General features: G+C 45.1%; 1 protein-coding gene across 5 annotated transcripts in view; it reads left to right on the forward strand.

Annotated features, from left to right (window-relative positions):
• The window catches only part of BICRAL (BICRA like chromatin remodeling complex associated protein), a 105,962-nt gene that overhangs the window by 14,142 nt on the left and 72,559 nt on the right, over positions 1-19,261 (forward strand). For all 5 annotated transcript variants that reach the window (XM_082733033.1, XM_082733035.1, XM_082733032.1 and 2 more), the window contains one exon: positions 14,293-14,560. The gene's annotated coding sequence lies outside the window, so the exon portion shown is untranslated. The remainder of the gene's footprint in view (positions 1-14,292; positions 14,561-19,261) is intronic.

Raw genomic sequence — 19,261 nt, forward strand, 5'->3', positions numbered from 1 at the left:
GGCATGGGTGAAGGGACATTGTGTCATTATGAAGAGATAGCAGTAAGGAAAAATGGATACTGAGCTAATTCCTACAAAACATCTTCTTAGGTGGGAACCTGTTGGTGCCACTCGTGCTTCCTACTCCTTCCATTTGGAAAAATGCTGGAAGGCTCCCTCATAAAAAGTGAAAAATTTGGAGGAGGGAACAATGGCACATAAAGTTTGGGAATGAGTGTGAAACAGGCTACAGTGTGAAGCATTTCTGCTTCTAATAGTTGTGAGTTTTACTCTCTGGAAGGGGCCCTGTCATGTAGTAACTTGAAATGTGCTGAGGCACGAATGTGAGTACATTCTAGTTGGCCTGTGGGTAGAGAAACAGTCCTTTATTTAGCTCATAAGGGAGCCACACCCCCTGCCCTCCATCATCTCCATTTTTTCTATTCTTTGGGTCTTTTTTTTTCAAGATTTATTTTTATTTTGTGGGGGGAGAGGTGGAAAGAGAGAATCTGAAGCAGACTCCCCACTGAGCAAGGAGCCTCACGTGGGGCTCGATCCCACAACCCTGAGATCATGACCTTAGCCGAAACCAAGAGTCGGCCGCTTCACCAACTGAGCCATCCAGGCGGCCCTCTATTCTTTAAGGGCATAATTCCCATAAGGTAATAAAAATTTTATTCTGTCTGGAGAATGACCATGAAGTGAAAGGCGAAGCTTGGTGTAACTGGAGATGTAAAGACCCAGCGAGGAAGACAGCTTCTTGACAAAGCTGCCATTTCCCAGAAAGCCAGAGTCACTACAAGTATCCTTGTGTTCCCCAAGCTGGCAACTCCTGGAGGTCTCTGGAGGTTGCTCAGGCCGTGCCCTATGTTTTGCTGCCTTTGTAGAGCCTGTGGGGTGAGCACGATTTGAGGCGGTATTCATTTACTGTATATCCTATGAAAGACAGAGACTTAGTGTGTAGGAATTTTCATGTTTGTTTAAAAAGAGGAACAATTCTATGTTCTATGGGCTATATTTGGTTTTTGCTTATTGATCAGTGTTTCTTCTTCAACGGCTTTGGAATGACTGTGTAAAGTTCTCTGAGACAACCTGAAGTGGTTATGCTCTTTAGGATTCCACGTTGTCTGTCTCTGGTTTGCTGAGAGCTGAGGCCTTCACACAGCTCTGGAGGGATAGAGGAACACCTGGGGGACAGGACAGTGGATAAATCAGGACCAGTTTCTGCTTCTGCCTTCACGTGTGGATGCTGACTCTTTTGAAAGAATTACAATAAAGTCACTGATGGGTCGACTCATGTGCCCTTTCTCTAAAAGGTATAAACTGGATAGCTGAAGCGGGGAGGGATCACCCCCTCCCTATTCTCCAGTGTTTCAACCTGAAGCTAGCATTCTGTAATGTGCCTGTGAGACACAGATACAAGGTAGAAATAGGGAAAGAGAGGAAAGGGGGAGAAGCAAGTTAGTTTATCAGGAAATTGTAGCTCCTTCTTTATTTAAAAAAAAAAAATGGGGACTGGGATTCAGTCATTTTTGCACCATTGATGTCACCAGGAGCCTGCTTCTGCTCTCCCAGCTCTGCATAGTGAGGCTAGGTGACCCCTTACCTAAATGTGATTAGGTCCGGGGAGAACTTGTCTCTACTACCCCAACTGACTATAATCAAATTTGGTGACCATTTGTGGAGTGCCTGGTCCCTCCTAACACCAGCTAGGTGCCCTGATACAGTAAATGCTCAATAAATGTTCCTTTAGCATGGAACATTGATGAAGATGCTCTGGTTGGTCCTGGGGTTGGGGGGTGCTGCAAACGAGGAAAGCATAGTCCTCACCTCCTTGAGTCTCATGATCTGGGGATGAACATGAAGATGATTAATTACAAGTCAAGCCAACTGCAGTTTGTGTTATAAAGGAAGGAGGAAGAGGGAGTTCTTTGGGAGTACAGTGGGAAGAGGGAAGAGGCCAGAGAGAGGGCTGAGGGAAAGTGAGCAGGAAGGGGAGCTACCAATAGTATTTGCAGAACATGGCGTAAACACCATGTGTGAAGAGCGGAGAGCCGTCAGAGGGAACAGAGAGGGAGGTGGTGAACCATGGGCTGAGCCCACCTTCATCATTCCAGTGGCACCGGGGCCCCATGGCCGGTTTTGAGCAGGGAGTGAGGCACTGGATTTGTGTATTAAGAAGAGAAGTTGAAGAGAATGGATTGGAGCAGGGGCCACTGAAATGGTTCGTTGGCTAAGTGACAGGGCTTGACCGAGGCCAGTGGAAATGAAGTGGAGGTCACTCAAGAATGATTTGTACCCAAGAGGCAGTCTGTGAATTTATAATGGGCATGAACCTACCCAACCACTGGAGTGATTAGGTCAGCTGGCCAGAACACAACTTTTAAAATTGAAGTACATTAATAATCAAAGGATTACTTGGTGAAAATGGAGCTAAGGCAGAAGGAGTTGGATGGTCTGAAAGGACCTTTTACACAATCCGTAGCTGTTACTGTAGAGCAGTAATAATGAAGCTTAGTGGGATACTTGGCCTGCTGGAGTGGAAGGAGCTGCTATGCTGGACAGCGCCCTGGAGAGGCTGCTGGGCAGCATACCCGAGGCTCTTTTGGTTGCAAGAGAGGGAATTCACTCATAGGAGAGCAAGTAAAATGAGGAATAATTCTAAAGAACAGTCTTCCAATCCAAATGCTAGAAAGGCAGCCAGGCCTCATGGGGCTTACAATATCAGCAGGCATTTTCTCCAACCCTCTTCCTTCCCTCCACCCCTAGTGAGAATCCCTTCCCCCTGATGCAGTGGCCTTCCTGTTCCCACCCACTGGCATGGGCCCCATTGTAACTGCTCCAAAATGGCGGCCATGACCCTTAGTCTTTCCAGCCATATCATCTGCTCCCCACAGCTGAGCCAGTTTCTGTGTCCCAGGTACTAACATGAGCAGAGAGGGTCCAATTGGTCCAGGTTGGGTCATGGGCCTTTCCCTAATTAGGCTGAAGATGTGAGGTGATAGATTGTTGGAGAAAAGAACAAAATGATACTAAACAATGGGTAATTCTAGTATGCTGATATAAATGTTCAGCTCTTCTAGACTTTATGAATAACCCAAGGTATTAGTCTTGTATGGCTGTATAACAAAGTGCCTTATAATGTAGCAGTTTAGTTGGGTTATGGACATTGGGGAGGGTATGTGCTATGGTGAGTGCTGTGAAGTGTGTAAACCTGGCAATTCACAGACCTATACCCCTGGGGCTAATAATACATTTTATGTTAAAAAAAATTTTTTTGAAAAAAAAAAAAAAAGAAAAATAATAATTTAACAGTTTGGGATGCCTCAGTGGTTCAGTTGGTTAAGCATCTGCCTTCAGCTCAGGTCATGATCCTGGGGTCCTAGGATCGAGTCCCACATCGGGCTCCCTGCTCAGCAGGGAGCCTGCTTCTCCCTCTGCCTGTCACTCCCCCTGCTTGTGCTGCTTGCTCTCACTCTCTCTCACTGACAAGTAAAATCTCTAAAAAAAATTTAGCAGTTTATTTTTATTTCTTTTTATTTTTTAATTTTTAAAAAATATTTTTTAATTGGCAGAGAGAGAAACAGCTAGGGAGGGAACACAAGCAGGGGAAGTAGGAGAGGGAGAAGCAGGCTTCCCACTGAGCAGGGAGCCCCATGTGCGGTTCCATCCCAGGACCTTGGGATCATGACCTGAGCTGAATGCAGACACTTAATGACTGAGCCACTCAGGCACCCCAGTTTAATTTTTTTAAACACTTTATTTATTTAATTGACACAGAGAGAGAGAGCGAGAGAGAGCAAGCAAGGAGAAGGGCAGAGGGAGAGGGAGAAGCAGGCTTCCCACTAAGCAAGGAGCCCCATGCAGGACTCAATCCCAGGACCCTGAGATCATGACCTGAGCTGAAGGCAGATGCTTAATTGACTAGGCCACCCAGGTGCCCCTAGTAGTTTAATTTTAATTTTAATTTATTTTTTAAGTAATCTCTACACCCATCGTTTGGCTGGACCTCACAACCCTGAGATGAAAAGTACCCGCTCTATCTCCTGAGCCAGCCAGACACCCCCAAAATTTAGCAGTTGAAAGCAACAAGCATTTATTACACCACAGTTATGTGGGTCAGGAACCCAGGAATAGTTTAGCCGGGAGTTTCTACCTCGGGATCTCTCAGGAGCTTGTAATTCAGCTGTGCTTTGGGGTTGCAGTAAACTGAGGTGTGGGCGAGGTGGGTGATGTGCTTGCACAATGGGTAAAAAGGCTCAGGGCCCCTCTGACTGCTGGCTAGAGACCTCAGTTTCTGGCCACATGGGTCTCTCCACAGACTGTCCTAGGATGGGGCAGCTGGCTTTCCCCAGACTGAGTGATCCAGAGACAGCACCTCCGAGGGAATCTGCAGCCTTTATAACCTACCCTCAGATGTGGCAAACAGTCGCTTCCGCCCTGTTCTGTTAGCCACAGACCACCCCTGGTACCGCGTGGGAGAGGGGTACACAAAGGTGAGACTGCGAAGTGGTAAGGCTTCTTGGGAGTCATCTTGATGAGTCATACTCAGGACTTACCGTACTCAGTCAGACATGTATTTGGTGCCTACTTGTATGCCGGGTGTGAGGATTTCAGAGCTATGTGATGGTTCTGTCCTTGAGGAGCTCCCTGTCTAGTGTGGGGAAGCCTTACAAAACACACTGCCATGTGTCCCCTGAGCTTTTTTTCACTTCTGTGCAGCCGTCTTTCACACTACCACCGCACTTATTCTCATAAAATTCCAATGTGTTCATAGCAATCCAAAAGGCTGCTTAAACCCCTCAAATGGTACCCCCTTTTGCCTAGACAGGTGTTTGGGGGGCAGTGTTTGTTTTTGTTTTTTAAGATTTTATTTATTTATTTGAGAGAGAGAGAGAGCGTGTGCGCAAAGGAGCAGTGGAAGAGGCAGAGGGAGAGGGAGAAGCAGACTCCCCACTGAGCAGGGAGTCCGATGCGGGGTTCGATCCCAGGACCATGAGATCATGACCTGAGCCAAAGGCAGAGGCTTTAGGTGCCCAGAGGCTTTTGGGTGCCCACTGAGCCACCCAGGCACCCCCCTGCATTGTTTTTTTTTTTTTTTTAATTTTAATCACCACCACAGGAAAAAATACTTGTTTTTTTCATTTTTTTACTTAAGCGTAGACAAAATACCATCTAATTTCACTTATGTGTGGAATCTTCAAAATAAAACAAATGAATAAACAAACAAAAAACAGAAACAGAACCATAAATACAGAGAACAAACCAGTGGTTGCAGAGGAGAGGAGAATGGAGGGGTAGGCAAGAAGAGTGGGAGATACCAGCTTCCAGTTATGGAAAGACTTAGTCACAGAGATGAAAGGAACAGCATAAGGAATATAGTCAATGGCATTGTAGTAATAATTATAATATATGGTGTGGTGACAGATGGCAGTTACACTTGTGGTGAGCACAGCATAACCTAGAGGGCTGTTGAATCAGTGTGTTGTATACCAAAAATTAAAGTAGCATTGTGTGTCAACTATATTGCAATAAAAATAATTATAAAAATTTTTTAAAAATTTAGTCACCACCACAGTAAGAAATACATATATACATAAATAAATATATATTTTTAATTTAAGTGTAGTTGACATATGGTATTATATTAATTTCAGGTATACAACACAATGATTCAACATTGATAAACATTATAAAGTGATCACCAGGATACATCTCACTACCATCTGTCAGAGAAAGTTGTTACATATTTTTAACTATATTCCTATGCTGTACATTGTGTCCTCCTGTCATACTTATTTTATATCACAAACCAGCACACACATATATAGACATGTTTATAATGAAAACAAATTTCACAAAAAAGTTGACAGTACTTTACTACCTGTGATATGTTCAGATATTTTCTATTCTAGGCTCTTTCGTTTTTTATGAAAGCTGGTCACAATTTCATGAATTTTATAACCCATTGAATTGTGACCTACAGTGTGAAAAGGAGCAGTCTAAAGAATCACCCAGACTCCCTGCCGTGAGCTGCGGAAGCCCCACATAAAGTTCCTCTGCCCAGAGCTCTCTCCTCTCTTTCCCCACACCATTTAGAGAACTCTTAGGCATTCTTTAAAACCCGTCATTAAAGTATCTCCTCTTCACCTCTCTTCTGGCATAGAATTGTAAGGCTTTCAGAGCATTTCACTTGGTGACTATCCTTCCTGCCTTCCAGCCTGCTCTGGGGCCAGTTCCCCAAGTCCACAATGCATTTTCATAAAGGCTCTCCAAATATGTTTACCAAGACATGGAGCAAATTAGCATCACGCAAATGACAGTGCTGCAAACAAGCAGGCGGGCAGCGGGCAGCGGGCAGGTGGGGGGTGTCGCACGCAGGTTTCCTGTTGCTGGAGCCACGTGCTGCAGAAACAGGATCCCTCCCCTATGGGCCACTGTCTCGCCTGGTGCATGCAGCTCAGGTACATTTCACACTAGAACTTGCCACCCGGGTTCTTTGCTGCGATTCATTTTAGCTTTTCTGGGGTTTTCTTGTTTCGGGTTTTGGTTTTGGTTTTGTTTTGTTTTTCTACTTTTGTTCATTTGTTTGTGTTGATGGAGACAGCCTAGTGAGAAGCGGAGCTTCGGGCAGCACAGATAAAAAGGTCTTTGCACCGGCCCCAGAGAGGGGGTGGTTCCTTTCTGAAGTGGTATGGAAGGAGGGTTTTGAGGTTTTTGAATATTTGCTGCTAAGTATCTAAGAAAGAGATTTGTTTGCCCACATTTGCACTATCTTGGCAGGCTAGCAACCTGACAAAATATTTTCTGTTTTTTTGCCTCTGTGGTTTTTATTTTTGAGGGCAAGAAGAATTTACACCTTGGTTCAGTGGTGCTGAAATACAATGGCTGTTTCCTTTTAACTTAAGGGTTGATGCTAATACGATTCCTAGACCCAGCCTCTTGGGAGTTGCTGATAGGCTATGCTGTGAGCCATAACCAGAAAAGGGGGGGGGGGAGAAGGCAATTAAATTATTCCTTCTCCAGTATTCTCATTTCTGCATTTGTCAACGGCTGTGTAACTGCCCAAGGATATGTTGACTTGCTTCTGGTGTGTGCATATTTGGGGGAGGGAAAGTAGGGGTGAAGACAGACTGTAAACAGATAATTACTGTGGAATATGGTAAATAGTATGTTAGAGGTACTACTGCATGCATAGGGAAAGGGGGCATTTATTCCCTTCAAGCGGCAATTTTCAAATGAGGGTCACCTCCATTAGTGGATCATGAAATCCATTTACAAGGTGGCTTAACAGCCCTTCTAAAAGTGAGATAGAATAGACTGAAAGTTTGCCCCTTGAACAACATAGGGATTAGAGGCCCCAACTCCCCCACAACCTCCACTGCTTAGTCAAAAATCCATGCATAACTTGACTCCCCCAAAACTTGGCTACTCATAGTCTACTGTTGACTGGAAGCCTTCCATAACATAGAGTTGATCAACACATACTTCGTATGTCATATGTATTATATGTTGATTTTTTAAAAAGATTTTATTTATTTACTTGAGAGAGAGAGAGCGAAGGAACAGTGGAAGGGGCAGAGGGAGAGGGAGAAGCAGACTCCCTGCTGAGCAGGGAGTCCCACATGGGGCTCAATCACAGGACCCTGAAATCATAACCTGAGCCTAAGGCAGACGCTTAACTGACTTGAGCCACCCAGGCGCCCATATGCTGTATTCATACAATAAAGTAAGCTAGGGAAAAGAAAATGTTATTAAGAAATTCATAAGGGGAGCACCTGAGTGGCTCAGTGGGTTAAAGCCTCTGCTTTCGGCTCAGGTCATGATCTCAGGGTCCTGGGATCGAGCCCCACATCCGGCTCTCTGCTCAGCAGGGAGCCTGCTTCCTCCTCTCTCTCTGCCTGCCTCTCTGCCTACTTGTGATCTCTGTCAAATAAATAAATAAAATCTTTTAAAAAAAAAAAGGAAATTCATAAGGAAGAGAAAATACATTAACAGGGCTGTGTTATAAGAAAATCTGCATATAGGAGACCCACACACTTCGAACCCATGTTGTTCAGTGGTCAAAGGGCATCTCAAGTTGCAACCTCCATAGTAAGTTTTTAGATACTGTTTTCCAAAACCTTTGATTTTTTTTTAAAGATTTTATTTATTTATTTGCCAGAGAGAGAGAGAGCACGCGCAAGCAAGCACAGGCAGACAGAGTGGCAGCAGAGGCAGAGGGAGAAGCAGGCTCCCGGCCGAGCAAGGAGCCCGATGTGGGACTCGATCCCAGGACGCTGGGATCATGACCTGAGCCGAAGGCAGCTGCTCAACCAACTGAGTCACCCAGGCGTCCCCCAAAACCTTTGATTTAATTAGATATTTATTGCATGGTAATGTGAAATCTATTTCTTGAGAGTGAGTGAGTCTCAGACAAAGATGTCTAAAAGCCACTTGTAGGGGATAGAAGAAGGCACCTCAAAGAGGTGGCATTTGAGCTGAGTTTTGGAGAATGGTGGACTTGCCCCAGAGGAGGAAGGGCATTCCAGGCAGAGGGGAAAGCTTATTGCTCACAGCGGGCAAATTTATTCAGGAACAGGCTGTCCCCCATGATTGCACTGCAGGGTACTAGGAGAAGAGCAGTTAGAGGTGCTCCTGGGGGGCAAGTGCAGTAATTCATGGACCACTTGAAAATATAAATGCTGGCACCTCATCTCTCCCCAGAACTTCCAAGTGTCCGGGCCTTGGGAATCTATATTTTGGATAAGCTTCCCTGAGCAGTGTGGTGCTAACGAAGGTGTGACATAACCAGCTGGGTTTGCAAAAGGTGGTTTTTGCAGTAATTTAGATAAAGATTGAATGGGGAGGCCAAGCAAGGGAGAGATGAGGACCTGAAGTGAGGTGGAGAGGAGAGACTGGATTTGAGGGAGATGTTGGAGGTGGGTTGCATGGACTAAGGGAAGTCAGAGAATAAGAAGGAATCGTAGATAATCCTAAAATATTTGGGGTTGGTGACACAGAGACTAGAGGGAAGACCAAATTCAGAAGGGGAGAGGATGACTTGAGTTTGGGGTTTTGCCCTAGGACAGGGCAAGAAGAACCCATCAAGCTTTCACCATGCCCCCATGCCATCTAAACCTGCAGAGCATACGTGTCCTTTGCCCAGACTGCCCATCTCTGATCCTAATTGCCTTAGACCTGACTCCAGGTCATTTAACTCACAAGAGATTGATTCATACACCCACCTTCTAGTTGACTGGTATGATTTACAGTGAGGGGAGATAAAAACTTTGTGAGATATAAGAGTACTTACCTCTTTGCATAGGGTGTCACCTTTATGGTCTCAGAGTACCTGGGAATGGAGGCAATCATTAAAAGACATAGGTGGGAGGGAATTGCATAGTCTGAGGGGTGTCGTATGTGGGCTGTGAAAATGCCTAATTAACTTTACTCAACTCAAATAAGAATGTGGCTCTTCAGTGATCAAAGTACTCGCAGAAGTTACAGTGTCTATTCTGCCTTGGGCGTGGTGGGGAAGGAGTGCTCTGTTTGGGACAGGTTAGGCATTCTGCCAGAACACCAGAGGGGCTGGGTGGGGACTTGGCAAGTGACACATCCCAGCCATGCCTTCCAGTTGCTCTGGCATGTGGTACCTTTTTTTTTTTTTTTTTTTTTAAGATTTTATTTATTTATTCGTTAGCAGAGGGAGTGGCAGGCAGAGCAGGCAGAGGGAGAAGCAGGCTCCCCAGTGAGCAGGGAGCCCAATGCAGGGCTCTATCCTAGGACTCTGGGATCATCACCTGAGCTGAGGGCAGGTGCTTAACTGACTGAGCCACCCAGGCATCCCAGGCATGTGGTGTCTGAACCTGATGACTGCCCTTCCCCCTTATACTCTGTGGGGAAGCAGGCTAGATGTGTAAGACAGTAAGCCCAGTGGGAATGCTGACTGCCTTTTTTTTTTTTTTGCAGTTCTGTTATACTCCTTATCCTAGAAGCTTGTGGGAGTTCAGACTTTTAAAAATCTGTCAAGGAAAATAACCAGCTTGAAATATGTCATGACAAGAATAGCCTTAGTCTCTACAAAGATGATTTAAGGTGTTTATATTCATGTATCAAATAATGTAGGCAAGGTTTTGAAAACAGTTGTAAGGACTCCAATAAATTGTGTGTTTACCATTGCTTTGAAAACAATTACTTCTAATGATAGTATTAATAGTGACAACACTAAGGGTAACTATTACTGAATATTTACTATATATCCAGTTCTAAAGCAAAGATTTTGTCATACTAACGTCATTTAACTCTCCACCAACCTGAGATACAGGTATTGTTACTTTCATGTCACAGATAAGGAAACAGAGGTGAGAGAAGTTTAAAAAATTAGACAAAGAGACCACAGGGCTAAAATCCGGAAATGACAGCTTTAACTGGTGAGAGAGAGAGAGAAAGAGAGAGAGAAAGGGGGAGAGGGAGAAAGAGAATGAGAAGGAGAGGGAGGTGGGGGGGGGGAGGAAGAACTCTAAACCATTAGCCTCTTCTGCCTGTGATCCATTGGGCAATGGTTTTATGTGGTTCTAGGAGACTTACTGCACTCCCTTAATATATAGGTCTCTAGATACAGTTTGATTTCTTGTGTTCTTATGCTTCTTGCGGACTGGGCTGGTTTTCTTTTATCCCACAGGTACTGATGGTGAGCTAACTATACAGAGTACTCTGGTAGGCCCTTAGAGAATAGAAAGCCCTTATGGAGCTCCCTATCTGGGAGGGAACATAAGAGAAAGATAATTAGGTTGAATCATATGAGCTTGCCATTGGGAAATTACAAGGGACATACTAAAATAAATTACTGATGCATAACTAAAATAAGACAATATAATATTAGCTAAATACTGTGACCTTTCCTGTTTCAGGTAGCTTGCTAAATATTTTACGTGCACTAGTTCCTGAATCCTTAAAATAACTCTCAGACATGATTATAATTACCCCGTTTTATAGATGAGGAAGTTGAGGCTCTGAAGGGTGAAATGAGTTGCCCAAAGCCACACACCTGGTTGGGTCAAAGGTGGGATCTGAACCCAGGTCAGCCTGAATACAGAGCTAGTGCACTTAAGCCCCAGAATATAAGTACTTCTAGAGGTACAAATAAAGTTATATACCTTTTTACACACATTGGCAATTTTTCCATTTTTCTTTCACACACACTATATAGAGCATTTACTAACTCATCTGGTATATTTTGGCATTTCTGTGATGGGGGCACATCTGGTCATGCGCATCACCACTTAATCTCAGCATCTGCTGTCTTCCCCTTCTGCCCTTCTGAGAATGGCCCACCAACCAAGGGAAACATATGGAGGGAAAAGACAAAAAAACAGATATATTTCAACTTGTGTTTTGTGGACATTGGACCTGTTCATTTATATGCCCAAACACATGCTAGAACATTTCAATTATAATTTAATTACTTCCTTTTTTTTTCTTCTGTATCCACTTGTCCTTCTTTCTTTCTAAGTCACACATGCAGATGGGAATCATAGGAATGACCATTTCAGTTGTACATAATTACAGGAAATATATTAAAGTTATTTGTGTACAATCAAGCCATTTTAAGAAGTTTCCTCTTAAAAAGTTTCCTTTTTTTTTCTTAAAAAGTTTCCTGATATCACATTCAGATACCAAAATCCTGTTTATATAAACCACAATTTAAAATTTTATATACAAAGGCATATCCCTTATTTTAAAATGTTAGGTTTTTTTAATCACATGGGAAAAAAGTAAAGATGCTTTTGTTTTGTTATAGTATTAAGTGGTATCAGTTTTGGTGGTGTCTGGTGAATCTGAGATTCTCCCCACTGCTGTCCCAGGATTTTGTAACACCCCCCAAAATTTAAAATTAGATTTGACAGCTGGCATTCTCAAACGAGGTGGTCACAAATCAGACAGTTGTCCCGTCTGCCTATGCCACAGTACTGAACTCTGTTTATATTAAAACAGAGAGGACTGGGGCGCCTGGGTGGCTCAGTGGGTTAAAGCCTCTGCTTTCAGCTCATCAGGTCATGGTCTCAGTGTCCTGGGATCAAGCACTACATTGGGCTCTCTGCTCGGCCAGGGAGTCGGCTTCCTCTTCTCTCTCTGCCTGCCTCTCTGCCTGCTTGTGATCTCTTTCTGTCAAATAAATAAATAAAATCTTTAAAAACAAAAACAAAAACAAAAAACAGGGAGGACTGCTTGTTCCCTAGATCCTTTTCAGGCTTTGAAGAGGGTGACTTTTAGCATCAACCTGACTTGGGCTCCCTCACCAGCCCATATTAGACTGATGACCTCAGACAAATTACTGAAACCATTGGGAGCCTCAGCTGCAAAATCAGGTTGATTAAACCTTATTCTACAGGTTTGTAGGAAGGTTCATCCAGTAATGTATATAAGCATCTAGGTGGTTAGTAGGCATTCAGGAAATGTCAGTGCTTTTCTTCTATGTGGACGTTCTTTTAAAAATCCTGCAGTGCCCTATACTCTTTATAAGTATACAAATTCAATTTTGTTTGACGATCTGTTAAAGTCAAATTTGTGTGTCTTTGGGTTTGGGGCAACTTGGGAGAATAGCATTCTGAAATCCATTAATATTTCATTGGAGCTGTGGAGCAACAGCTGTATAACTTGCTTGGTGGGTACTAATTGCAATGAATAATCCATGAACTCTTTTGAAATGTAATTCTTCAAAATGGGTATTATAATTAAATTCCAGCCAATCAAAGAGCACTTTAAAACGTGTTTAAAAATTTCCCAAGCCAATTAGAAAACTGGTTGGTCCAACTGTCAAGTGTAGAGTAATATGCTAATTTATGCAGAGACTACTGTTCCAGGAAGGCCTTGGCTGAATGTGAAGCACATTTTCTGAGAAAACACCTCAATGATACTATGTGATACTAAATCACTGAATATATTTTTAAGGCATGTCCAAATACAAAGCATACATTGTGAACGACAGAGCAGCAGTTACTAGAGCAAGATATGGTTTGTTTTTTAAAAAGATTTTCTATCTTGAGTATGACAACATTGTATGCCAACACTGACATATTTATCTTGGGCAACCCAGCATAGTTACAGTATCATTATAAAAGCAAGCAAGGTGTACTACTACTGTTTAATTCTAAGGGGATATAGAAACTAAACAATTTCACTTGAATAATTTAAATCTAGGGATAACTTGATTTAAAACTCACCAAGTATCTCGGGGACATGGGTCTGAACATTCTGTTTATCAGCAGGACCCCCACTGCTATATGTATTACAAACTAATTTAAAATAATTTTAGAACATTTTTGGAGCTTACATATGTAGTTTTTAAAAATCTAAGTCACATTCCTAACAATTCACCTTTTACCTGCCCTTGATGTTTATTTAAAAGATAACAAGACCCCCCCCCCTATTTTCCTTGGCATTTACAGGAAAAGTAAATACAATTAACCTAGACACAAAGACACCCCCTCCCAATCTACCCTATCATAATTAACGTTTACATAAACACTTTGAGGGCTGGATGGTTTATGGAGAGGTCTCAACAATTTGAGATTTGTGATTCAGAATGGGTAGTAACTATATACTTGCACCAAAGAGTGTTATAAGATTGGGTAGCTCCGTTTTTAAAACTGGGGATCACGTAATGAAAATTCCACAAATTTGGAATATTGGTGGTGATAAAGGATATCCAGTAAAGAGAAGGCAATAGGAATTGGATGTTTCCAGTGACTTAATCAGCTCCTCACCTTCATCTTGGCCGCTAAAGTTATGTTTTCTTTTCTTTTCTTTTTAATGCTGACTTACAGATTTCAGATAAGGTTTCACGATTCTGGAATGAAAAGAGAGGGTGTTGCAAAGGAAAGCCTAGTACATTTAAAAGTTAGAATGAATCAGTTATTTGCCAAATAACTAAGTAAAAGTGTTGTTTTACTTTTTTCAAAAGCATATGCAAAAAAGGTATTTACTGATTCTTATCAGAGTTCTAAACAAATATTTTGCTTTTTGTTTTTAACCTCTGGGCGTCCCCCATCCCCCGTAGAGCTAAAACTGGAGAGAGAGAGTGTGGGGTGTGTGTGTGTGTGTGTGTGTGTGTGTGTGTGTGCAGGGCGCCTGCAGAGAATAGCACGCATCTTGTAGATCTTAAAAAAAAAAAAAAGCCAAATAAACCTGTTTCTTGAATAAACCAATACATTTCTGAAGTTAAAAAGAATCCCGAAGGAAACAGGAATTGACAGCTTGGGAGCTTGATTTTAAAAAAAAAAAAAAATTTTTTTTAATTAAAAAAACCCTAATCTCCACATTTTTTGCTAGGCGAGAACCGAAGTTTGGAGGTAGACGAGCAGGCGAGCGGTTTGCCCGGGCGCAGAGCATGAAGGCCGGGCGGGCGCGGGGAGCGGGCGCCCGCCGCCCGGCGCGGGGGTGAGCGAGAGAGAGAGCGGAGCGCGTGTGGCCGGCGCCGCTCGGCCGGGAGCTCCCGCGCCCGCGCCCCGCGCCCCGCGCCCGCCGCCGCCGCCGCCGCCGCCGCCCCTGGTGCGATGGCGCAGAAACCCCGTTGACAAGGCACTGCTTTTTCATGACGGTGAGTTTCCCTTTGAGTGTATTATAATTTTGTGATAAAAATTTCAAGGAGAAAAAAAAAACACACACAACCTCCTTCCTCTGCCTCTTTCCTTCGGGGAGGGGAAAAGCGAGGGAGGGGGGGGCTGGAGATCTATCTCCAGACAGACAGAAAAGAAAGAGGAGCAAATTAAACACCGAGTTGCCAAAACCAGGATATTAGGTTTCAGCCCAGAGAGCTATTGGCTAAGGCTGTGTTTTTTTTGGGGGGGGGGGTGGGTTTGTGGGTGGGTGATGGTGGTGGTGGGTGGATGTTTAATGGACACGGAGAAAAGGGGAATCGAGTGTTTATGCCTTTCCCAGCGCCGCCCGGGCCCCGGGAAGACCAAGTTCAGTGTCTCGGGCGGGGGCGCGGACGGGCAGGGGGCGGCGGGGCCGGGCTGGGGGCGCCTCGGCGGGGTGGGGGCCTCGGCGCCTTTTTTTTTTTTTTTTTTTTTCCTTTTCCGCGGATGCAAATTTCTGGAGCGGGGAGAGGGAGAGCCTGGGAAGGGGGGTGGCGTGGCGGTTGGTGGTGGGGAGGAGAGGGGAGGGAAGCCTTTTAATGACTCATTGATTGAGCCGGTTTAAAATTAGTTGTGTGCGCGAGTGTGAGTGTGTTTTCCGCCCCCCGGAGCCGCCGGGAGCCGGGAAGGAGGGAGCGGGGCTCGGCAAGGGGAGGACGGCGCGGCGAGGCCGCGAGCAGGGGGCAGGGAGGGCCAGGAGTGACGGCGGGCGAGGAAGAAAAATAAGCTTTTCCAATCTCCTCCCCTCGGTTTTCCCCCCCTCATTTCTTTTCTCTCTCGGCAGCTTTTGGGTGTGAATCGCATTTTCTTTCTTCTCGGCAAAATGGACCCCGCGTCTCGGGAGGGGGAGGGGAGAGGGTGGGGAGAGAGGCGGCGGCGGGGACCGGCTTTCTTCTTCATCCCGGCTTCCTTCTTCCCGCCGCTCGCGCGGGCGGCCGCGGCGAGAGCTCGGAGCCGGCCGCGCGTCCCAGGCGGGGCCCGGTCCGGCCCGGTGACCGGCGCGCGCCCGCCGCGGACGGGCCCTGCCCCGTCGCCTCGCCGCCTGGCCCCGAAGCTCCGCCGAGGACCCGCGGCCGGGCCGGACGAGCCCCCGCGCCGCGCCGAGGACCCGCGGCCCAGCCAGGGGCCTCTTGCCGGACCCGCGTGGCCGGGCCGAAGAGACGAGAGGCCGTGGCGACACTGTTTTGGCCGAGAGTGCGCGGGCCCGACGCGGTTCGCGCCCCCCGAGTCGCCCCGAATGTGGGATCTTTGGGGGGGTGCGGCTGGAAGGCGCTAAGATGGCGCTGGGCCTGGCCCTTCGCCAGGGCTGGTGGCGCAGTTGCTCCGCGGGCGCCATCTTCCCTGGCGGCTCGGGCGGCGCCCTTCGTGGACGCTTCGCCGGCCGGGGCTCGGGGAGGTCGGGGGCAACGGGGAGCTTCGCTCGGGGTGTGGGGGTGTGTAAATGGGGCCGAGGCCGCGTAGCCTTGGTCTTCCTCAGACCTCCAGACCCAAAAGGCGAGGCGGCCGGGTCCGGCGGCGTCTGGAGCCTTAGCGCTTGTGTTTGAGCAAAAAGGGGGCCGGGGGTCGGGCCTTGCATCTGGTGGGTTCCCCCTTTGAGTCCGGGTCCCCCTCCGGTCAAAATTGGAGGGGGAGTGTTCTCGTCCTCTTTCCTAGGACTTGAAACTGGACGGCTTTGTCTTCCCAGACCTGGCAGGGGGCAGGGCACGGAGGCTTTCTTTTCATCCTCTTCCAGTTAGTTTTCAAGAGTAAAGTCAAACCAGGTCATAAAATTGCAAGAAGTCGAGGACAGTGTCTGCCTTTTGGTGACACGGTTCTTTATAGGCACCCTATCTTAGTTTTCTTTCTTTAGTTGCATTATTATAAAACAGCCCTGGGGAGACATTGATCCAGTCAAACTGTGGGAAGGTTATGGGTTCCAGTGATTTGAAATATCTTGTTGGCTTTCATCTTAATTATTCCAAATGGCAGCGACTTAGAACAGTTCGTTAGCACTCTGATCGGAAAAATTAAACTCGCTTTGAAACTCAGACTTTCCCCCTTTTCCTTTCTAAAAAAACCCCTGCACTGTTTGTGTCTGTTCTTTCCCATGAGTATAATAAGGCTTTTCAGTTCCTTGACACCCTGTTTCCTTAAAACCACCCATACAAGTATTTATCTGTTCTTAGAGCTGTATGAAGAGATGTGTGTGGGTTTTAACTGTTTTAAGTTGTTACTGAAAAGATTATTGGGAGGAGGAAACAAGTCCCTAAAACTGATCTCTTTAGGAGTCTACAGAGATGGAAAGTAAGTAGTTAACTTCTATTGGGTGAAAGTAACATAGTGGCACCAGTAGGTGTGTCCTTGCACATACAAACACAATGTATATAGTGGCTGTTTTAGGCATGGTGATAAGACCTACCGTGTTTTGAACGCTGCTGCAAGTTTGTGCCTGGTGCATTATTTAACTCCTATTTATAGCAGTCCTGCAGTACTGGTTTTATTATCTGTTTATACTAGAGAAGGAACTAGTGTTCACCTAGATACACAAATTGTTCTAGGTCTTGCCATTTTATTTATTTTTTTAAAAAGATTTTATTTATTTATTTGACAGATCACAAGTAGGCAGGCAGGCAGAGAGAGAGGAGGAAGCAGGCTCCCTACTGAGCAGAGCTCCCGATGTGGGGTGGGGCTCCATCCCAGGACCCTGAGATCATGACCTGAGCCAAAGGCAGAGGCTTTAACCCACTGAGCCACCCAGGCGCCCCAAGGTCTTGCCATTTTAAATGGTAAAAATGCCATTGGATTCCAAAAGCCATGTTCTTGGTTCTGCACCTGTGGTGTCCCAAATCTGAGTTTCAGAAGCAAACTAGGGGGAGAGATTTTTAAATAAAGATTTGTTACATCACTTTTTTCCCCATTATTTGTTAAGGCCAGTTGGGTTTGTGTGTGTGTGTATGTTCATTCAAAACATCTCTTGTGTTAGGCAGTCTCAGTTTTAAGCTGACTTTCAACTTTCCCAAGCCCCTCACTCCCAATTTTGAAATTCCGGCCCACCCAGCACCCCCTAAATCTGACGATGTAGGAGTCTGTTGTTCCAAAGCTCTCCAGGTGATTCCACTGTGACAGATGCGGATTGGGAATATCACTGTACTACACTATGCTGCTGGCTCTTTTTTGAATCGGAGTGAGACTTGAAACCCATATTGTTTCAAGTTTCAAAGTTTATTGCTCATTCTCAAGTTCATTTTTCTCTGGCTGCTGTTCATCAGATTTTTTTTTTCTAAATTTTTATTTATTTGACAGATCACAAGTAGGCAGAGAGAGAGAGGAGGAAGCAGGCTCCCTGCTGAGCAGAGCGCCCTATTTGGGGCTCGATCCCAGGACCCTGAGATCATGACCTGAACCAAAGGCAGAGGCTTAACCCACTAAGCCACCCAGGCACCCCTGTTAATCAGATTATTGAAACAATTTTCTTAGAGAAAGGTTTGCCTAGTCTAAGCCTTTGAAATCTCAGTACATTTTCAAAAGTGTATCTCATTCTGCTGAGAAGTTACTAAGCACGCAGGCATCTAGGTCTAGCTGGGCCATCTAGTTTAGTCTAGATAGCTGTGGAACAAGAATAGAATTGAATCTAGGATTGAGATAGAAATTGGGAATAGGGGGGGCGCCTGGGTGGCTCAGTGGTTTGGGCTGCTGCCTTCGGCTCGGGTCATGATCTCAGGGTCCTGGGATCTAGCCCCGCATCGGGCTCTCTGCTCCGCAGGAAGCCTGCTTCTCTCTCTCTCTCTCTCTCTCTCTCTCTGCCTGCCTCTCTGCCTACTTGTGATCTCTGTCTGTCAAATAAATAAATAAAATCTTTAAAAAAAAAAAAAAGAAATTGGGAATAGGGTAGAAAAGATCCTGGGGTGGGGGAAACCTAGAAGTAAGTCCTTGGAAGGAAGGATTTTTTTCAGAATTTTGAATTGTGAAGGTATTTTTCGGGACCTAGGATGGTGAAATTATTCTAAATGTGAGACTCTTTCAAGAACAGAGTATGCATTTAGGACACAGAAGGTCAGGAAGAAACATCCAGAGCAGGTGATGAATAACTGACCTGACCAAAATGAGAGAGAACGAAGTCAGTGATGAAATCATTAACTTCTCTGCCGCAAGAACCATATATACTTATTTTGTGTTTTCGAATCCCTGTTGTGTTTAGTAATTGCTAGGGGGAATGGTTAAAAACTTTGATTTTTGATGCAGATGACAAAATTATATTATCTTTGCATACGTCCATTTTTCTTTCCTTTCACATATGAAAATTTTTATCAGGAACACCTGTTGAATACCTGTGTGCAGTCCGAGTCCAGTCCAGATTAGTAGGAGGGTGGAGGTCGAGGCTTTGACTGTCCTGTGTGCTTTTTCTCCCATTGTGTCTCTTGGTAAATGCCAGAGTAATTATATTGTTTAACTAAAATCCAGTGAAGCTTGAAAGGAGGGGAAATCTAAAATAAACCTGCTTAGACAGGAGGTGTAGCGTCTTTATTTTAAAGTAGCCTTTATTGGGGGTGCCTGGCTGGCTCAAGTCGGTAGACCTCAGTCATCAAGATCATCTTGATCTTGGGGTCGTGAGTCTAAACCCCTCACTGGGTGTAGAGGTTACTTTAAAAATAAATAATTTATAAAAAATAAAATAGCCTTTG

Source organism: Mustela nivalis, assembly GCF_964662115.1.
Source record: "Mustela nivalis genome assembly, chromosome: 5".
NCBI classification, from domain to species: domain Eukaryota; kingdom Metazoa; phylum Chordata; class Mammalia; order Carnivora; family Mustelidae; genus Mustela; species Mustela nivalis.